The sequence below is a fragment of the Hypanus sabinus genome, unplaced genomic scaffold, assembly GCF_030144855.1.
Source record: "Hypanus sabinus isolate sHypSab1 unplaced genomic scaffold, sHypSab1.hap1 scaffold_1577, whole genome shotgun sequence".
Classification (NCBI taxonomy): Eukaryota; Metazoa; Chordata; class Chondrichthyes; order Myliobatiformes; family Dasyatidae; genus Hypanus; species Hypanus sabinus.
The window spans coordinates 18,654-25,080 of record NW_026779656.1 but is presented as its reverse complement, the minus strand read 5'-3'; the positions used below and the strand labels follow the sequence as shown (position 1 = coordinate 25,080).

At 47.1% G+C, this 6,427-nt stretch overlaps 3 non-coding genes across 3 annotated transcripts; 1 reads left to right on the top strand and 2 right to left on the bottom strand.

The window, feature by feature from the left end:
* On the bottom strand, nucleotides 1–72 carry trnae-uuc (transfer RNA glutamic acid (anticodon UUC)). Its single transcript has one exon. It is a non-coding gene; the product is annotated as a tRNA-Glu (tRNA).
* A 2,855-nt stretch (nucleotides 73–2,927) lies between these two features.
* trnar-ucg (transfer RNA arginine (anticodon UCG)) lies at nucleotides 2,928–3,019 on the bottom strand. The gene is given in 2 exon segments: nucleotides 2,928–2,963; nucleotides 2,983–3,019. It is a non-coding gene; the product is annotated as a tRNA-Arg (tRNA).
* An 897-nt stretch (nucleotides 3,020–3,916) lies between these two features.
* On the top strand, nucleotides 3,917–3,998 carry trnas-gcu (transfer RNA serine (anticodon GCU)). Its single transcript has one exon. It is a non-coding gene; the product is annotated as a tRNA-Ser (tRNA).
* The last annotated feature ends 2,429 nt before the right edge of the window (nucleotides 3,999–6,427 follow it).

Sequence of the window (6,427 nt, the reverse complement as noted above, 5' to 3'; positions counted from 1 at the left end):
TTCCCTGACCGGGAATCGAACCCGGGCCGCGGCGGTGAAAGCGCCGAATCCTAACCACTACACCACCAGGGAAGCTGATGGAGCTCTGCTCCATACAGCAATAGACATCTAGCAAATCAGCAAAATCGAAAACGAAACTTATTACTAAATAATAATAATGAATAAATGTGACAAATAGTGACGTGAATCTACTGCTCAGCACTTTGCAGATCGCTTGTTCATCCACTGCTTCTGGTTAAAGAACACGCTGGACTCTGAATGAATCGGTGGGAAACACTCGTTCTCCAGTGTCTTTATAAAGATTGTGACATTCAGATTCTCTTAGGAGCTCTGGGTCATTTTTATTCCTGTCTCTCGCCGATTCCGGTGACGTTGTTCCCGATACATCTGGTGTCTGGTTCCTAACCCTCCGCCTGGATGGAGGTAGGAGAAAGAAAAACAGACATTCAGAATTCCCGAAATATGGTCTGGGGGTGGAATGGTAGGCTTTCCTGATCGTGCCCTAACAGTGCTCGACTGTGCCGGAGCCCCTGGTACTGAGGATGACGTGATGATGACAAATAAGCCTAGATTTATTTAAATAAGCCTGATGGAAATCCCCCAATGATTTGAAAGTCCTCAGGGGAAGCCGTTCCTTGTTTGCCGATTGCGGTCCTCAGTACATGGTTTGCTTGCTTAACATCTGCTCTGGCGGTATGTGAAGTGCCGTCCGGATCAATGAAGAGAACCTCTCGGTGAGCAGCACCGACAGAACTCAATCATTGGGTGTTGTGATTGGGCGAACAAGGGTGCGGTAAGACTACTATATACGGAGAGCATGAAGAATTTATCATGAAACAACACCCCCGTTCCACCCCCCACCCCTTCAACCCCCACCCCCTACCCACAGCACCACAATACCTTCTTATCTTCTCCGAACAGTGGATCGAGAATCCTTCCGGCAGTTCTACCGAACTGAGCCATGTCTCCATGAAACAGACAAGACAGCAGCCCCTCATTTCCCTCCGAAACCGCAATGTTGCGCTTACGTAATGCATCTTGTTTTCAATTAATTGGCCTTTGGCTAAGAAGACGCCGGGTCAACGATGCTTCATAGCCCGTCGATTTAGTCTGGCTTGAAGTCTTCCGAACCGACTTCTTTTCCGGCAATGGTAATGGGTAACCTTCGCTGATCGCTGAAAGGTGCCGCACCGGCATTCCCGAGAGTCAAGTCCGCCTGGTCTTTCAGCAGCTCGTTAAACTGCTGAGTAATTTAGACAGATCAACAGTACGTTTCTTAAAGGGAAATTGGAGGTTTCAGATTGCAGGGACAGTGGTTCAGAAGAAATACATCCAGACATTTTGCGAACTGTCGGCAATACGTCGCACGTATCGCCAGTGCCATCGTGGATATTTGGATTTATAAACAAATCTCAAAGTCCGCTCAGAAGTACGTTTCTTAAAGGGAAATTAGGGGCTTCAGATTGCACGGGCAGTGGTTCAGAAGAAATACGTCTTGACTTTTTGCAAGCTGTCTGGTGGGAATAATTCACCAAGTGGAGGGAGTCCAGAACCAGACGGCACTGCCTCAGAATCCTTTAGAAGAAAGACTGAAATAGGAACACCCGGGGATTTAAAGTTGCTCACCCTCACTGATCCTCCGATGAGGACTGGCTCGTGGACCTCTGGTTTCTTCTCCCTTTGCTTTGCTTGCATTGAATGGGACGTTCAAGGGCGGGGTGGAAGCTGGAGGCGAAGTGGTTGTCATTGTCGAGCTCAGTGTGAATGCAGGAATCGGCAACAATACATTGGTCGACGTAGCGCTGGGAGCGCTGAGGTGCGTTACCGGGGAGGGTCTGGTACATTGGTTTGGTAGATTGATTTACTTAGGCAACGAAAGGGGAGACATATCTGGGACGCATGCTGGTGTCCATGGCGACCCATTGAATTTGGAGTAAGTGGAAGAAGGCGGAGGAGAAGTTTCGGTGAGGACTGGATTTCCATGGAGAAAATGAGACGGTCAGGGCCAGGGAATTGAAAGTCAGCGAGTTAATCGAGCGCACGGGAAGGGTTGCGAATGCTGGTGGGAAGAGACTGAATTACGGGGCATAGAATGAACTGGAGCTACGAGAACACAGGATCAGCCGGGTAGGAACAGGCAGAGACAGTGGGCTTACCCGGACAATCAGGTTTGTGATTTGAGTAGGAGGTAGGAGAGAGCAGTTCAGGGCAACGGAACCATGAGTTCTCCACAGTGAATGGAGGTTCTCCAGAGTTGATGATGTCAGTGGTAATGCCGGATACAGTTCTCTGATGGTCCGGAGTCGGGCTTTTTCAAGGTGTAGGCGTGAGGATGTGTCCGAGTGTTACCGCCTGGTCTCAGCAAGTTAGAGGTCAGTCCGCCACTCTACAACAGCAGCACTTTGTCTGCGGGATTGATGGTAAGTTTGGGACCGGTGCTGAGAGATTGGAGGGCAGTGCATTCAGAGGGGGTAAGGTTCGAGGAGAAGTGAGGATTCCTGATGTTGAGGCGGTTGGTGTCCAGTCGGCAATTAGTGATGAAAAGATCCAGAGCAGGCAGAGAACCAGCGCGTTGTGTCCAAGAAGAGGAGCAGGGTTGCAAACAGGAGCATGTCCCGTCAGTGCTGGGTGGTGAATTCTTGCCGATGAGGTGTGCTCGGAGACGGAGCTGAATGTGAAATAAACTTCACCTTCCCAGCAGCAGCTCCTCCTGAACGTCTGAGGAGCTCCAGCCAATTGTTTATGAAAGTGTCTGCAGAAATACTGCACAGAGTAGACACATAATATTATACGTTGTGTACAACCAAGACGAGGCATTACTTATCCCCGAGGGTGGAGAACACCGATTAATCCCCAGGCGGATTTGAGACAACCATGTTGCAGGTAGTGAGAGACAGAATGGAACCGAATCCGCCAGTTTGTCAAAAAGACCGTGGCAGGACTCGAACCTGCAATCTTCTGATGACTTCCACCAGTCAAGCACCGAAGTCAGACGCCTTATCCATTAGGCCACACGGCCGTATTCTGCGAGAAAGGCCAAGAGGGAAAATGGGGAAATGCTGAATGCAGCAAGGAGTTTCCACCTGTAACATGATTTCCTGACCGAGCTAAAAGTACTCGGCTGCAGTGATTTCATCCCAGGTGAGCATTCGACCATTGTTGTGTCAATATCTCTCCAAGCACTCCTGCTTTGGGCTGTTCAATATTCCATTTCTGTCACACAGAAAGGAATGGTCACAGGCACACGTCACTGTCTTTTGCAGCAGTTATATTCTGGGATTGGAATCAGTGACAAAGGCCCACCACATTCAATGCATTAATGACAGAGTAAACTCGACTTCTTATTAGCTATTTCAGCCGTGGGATTGGTATTCCAGAACAGGGCGGCCATGTGTTTGTATCGGTTCAGCATTAGGGTGTTCGGATCTGCGGCTGCGCACGGCCGGACGTGACATTCACCGCGTCTTAATGTGGTAATCATCGGGTTATTGCATTTGCCCAATACACGGAAAATCGTCATTCTCCAACCAGATGGCAAATTCCTATAACATCTGTTTACTTGAATTCGAGCAATGTGATAGCAGAAGCTATTGAAATTTTGTTCAATTCAACTTAAATTTATCTCATTTTACAACTCAAAACATTCACAGTTTCTCCGAGTTACAGAGCACGGAATCGATACTTATGCCACAGCAGCTCCATCGCGTCTTAATGAAATAAAATACCTATTTCCATGTTTCCTTTGGTTGGCACAAATCTCTCTAAATTGCCCTGATCCACGTACATGAATTTCTGATAAGAACGGCGAGCAAAGCAAATCGGCAGAGAATCTGAACAGAAACGTGTAGACATTAAGCAGAAGATTTAAGTGCTGTGAATAAATTCAGAAGTTCGGAACACAAGAGCGAGAAGAGCAGACGAGGTGGCCGAGAGGTTAAGGCGATGGACTGCTAATCCATTGTGCTCCGCACGCGTGGGTTCGAATCCCATCCTCGTCGCGACAAGTTTATCGGGGGGACCTCCTCTGAAACTGTCACTTTAAAATATCCTAGCCTCCAAATTTAGTCACAGGGACGCCGGACGGTTTGTTATGCGAATCATGAAAAGCGATGTTCGTCATTAATTTCTCACCAAATTTGACCGCAATACCACAAGGGCAATACCACAAGGTACAGGAACAGGGTTCAGCTATCCGGCTCACCGATCTCCGCCATTCCATCACGGCTGAGGCCGCACCTTGAGTATTGTGGACAGTTTTGGGTCCCTCATCTTATAAAATATGCACTAGCATTGGAAAGAGTCCAGAGGACGTTCACAAGGATGATTGGTGTCTCTGGGACTGTACTCGCTGGAATTCAGATGGATGAGAGGGGGATCTCATTGAAACTATTCCAATGTTGAAAGGACTACACAGAATAGATGTGAGCAGAGCGATTCCCAAGGTGGGAGAGTCTAGGACAAGATGGCACAGCGTCAGGATAGAGGAGCACCCTTTCAAAACTGAGATGGAGAGAGATCTTTTAGCCAAAGACTAGTGAATTTGTGGGATTTATTGCCACATCCAGATGTGCAGGCCAGGTCGTTGGGTGTTCTTATGGCACGGATTGATAGGTTTTTAATTGGACATTACACCAAAGGTTACGGGGAGAGGGCTGGGAACTGGAGTTCTTGAGGAGAGAAATAAAAAGATCAGCCATGATTGAAAGGCGGAGCAGACTTGATGAGCCAGATGGCCAAATTCTGCTCCTCTGTCTTATGGTCTTATGGTCATACATATCATTCCTCTAATCTCCATTCCCGTGTCTTCTCATCGACACAGTTGACTCCCTTACTACCTGTCCACCTCTTCAACCGCCGCTTTAAATGTACCCAATTACCTGCCCTTCACGGCTTTCCGTGGCAATAAATTCCACAATCCATAACTGTCTGGATACAGAAATTGCTTCTAGTCCCTTTTCTAAAGGGATGTCCTTATCGGAGGTTGTGCCCGCTGGCCATCGACACTCGCACTACATTACAATCCTCTCCATGTCCATTCCAACTCAGCCTGACAATAGTCGGTAGATTTCAATGAGATCTCCGTCTCATTCTTCCACATTCCAGCGACCAAGGCCCAGGGTGCTAAAATATTCCTCATATATAACTCTTCTCTTCCAGGCATCACTCTCCTGACCGACCACTGGACGCTGGCGGCACAACCGTTTTAGATAAGGGACGCAAACCGTTCACCATATTCCAAGTTCGGTCTCACCAAGACCCAATAAAGGCTCAGCATTAGATATTTGTTTATATTTTCTATTTCTCTCGAAGTAAACGCTGACATTGCATTTACCTTCCTCACTACCGCGTCAATCTGCCAATGAAACTTTAGATAATCCGCACTGGGTCTCCGAACTCATGTCACATCTCTTCTTTGCTGATTTGTCCCGATCCGAGAATAGTCTTCGCCTTGATTACTTCGAGCTCAGTGCATTTCCATACAAATCCCTGCAGTATAGTCCATCTGCCACTTCATTGCCCGTCTCGGCATCTGCCCAAGCTCTTCCACACACTTTCTGCCTTCCAAAGACCACCGATATTCAACCGATATTTGGATTTTCCTCAGATATTGCCGCAAAGCCACCAATTTCATCATCCCGATTACTGACATGTACTGTGAAAAGGTACAGCCCTAATACCGACTAGTAACCGATAGCCAAGTCCTCTTTATTCTCACTGTTTGCCTCCACCCAGTCAGCCATTCGTCTATCTCTGCTGTATTATGAGGGGCGATTATCTTTTGTTTATCAGACGCACGGGCTGCGCTTTGTCAACGAGTACTGAAATTCTAGTAAGGAAAATTTAGTGTCTTTCCTTTGTTTATTCTATCTGTTATTTCCTCAATGAATTCCAAACAATTTGTTAAGCTAGATTGCTCCTTGAGGAAATCGTGCTGAGTTTGGCCTGTTTTATTATGTGCCTCGAAGTGCCGCGAAACGTCATCGTTAATAAAGGACTGCAATATCGTCCCAAACACTGAGGTCAGGCTGATGTTCTCCCTTTTGCTTCCTTCCCTTCGTAAAGAGTGAAATACGTTTCCGATACTATTCGAAAATATTGTGCTTCTCGAAGGATCGCTACAAGTGCCTCCACGATATCTTCGGGCAAGAGGGTTGGCGTCAATGTCAACAAAACATGCGATGGCGAATAGTTTATCTATCTGCGTCTGACATTTAATTTATTATCAGAGTGTGCAGACTTTATACAGCCCTCAGATTCGTCTCCGTACAGGTGGGAAAGAAACCGAATGAAACTTATTAAAACAAAAGAGGACAGTCAAACACCCAGTGTGGAGAGAGAGAGAGAGAGAGAGAGAGAGAGAGAGAGAGAGATAAAATAAAAGGACGAAAACAGTATTCACAACTCAAGGTCACAAAGTCAGGCATCA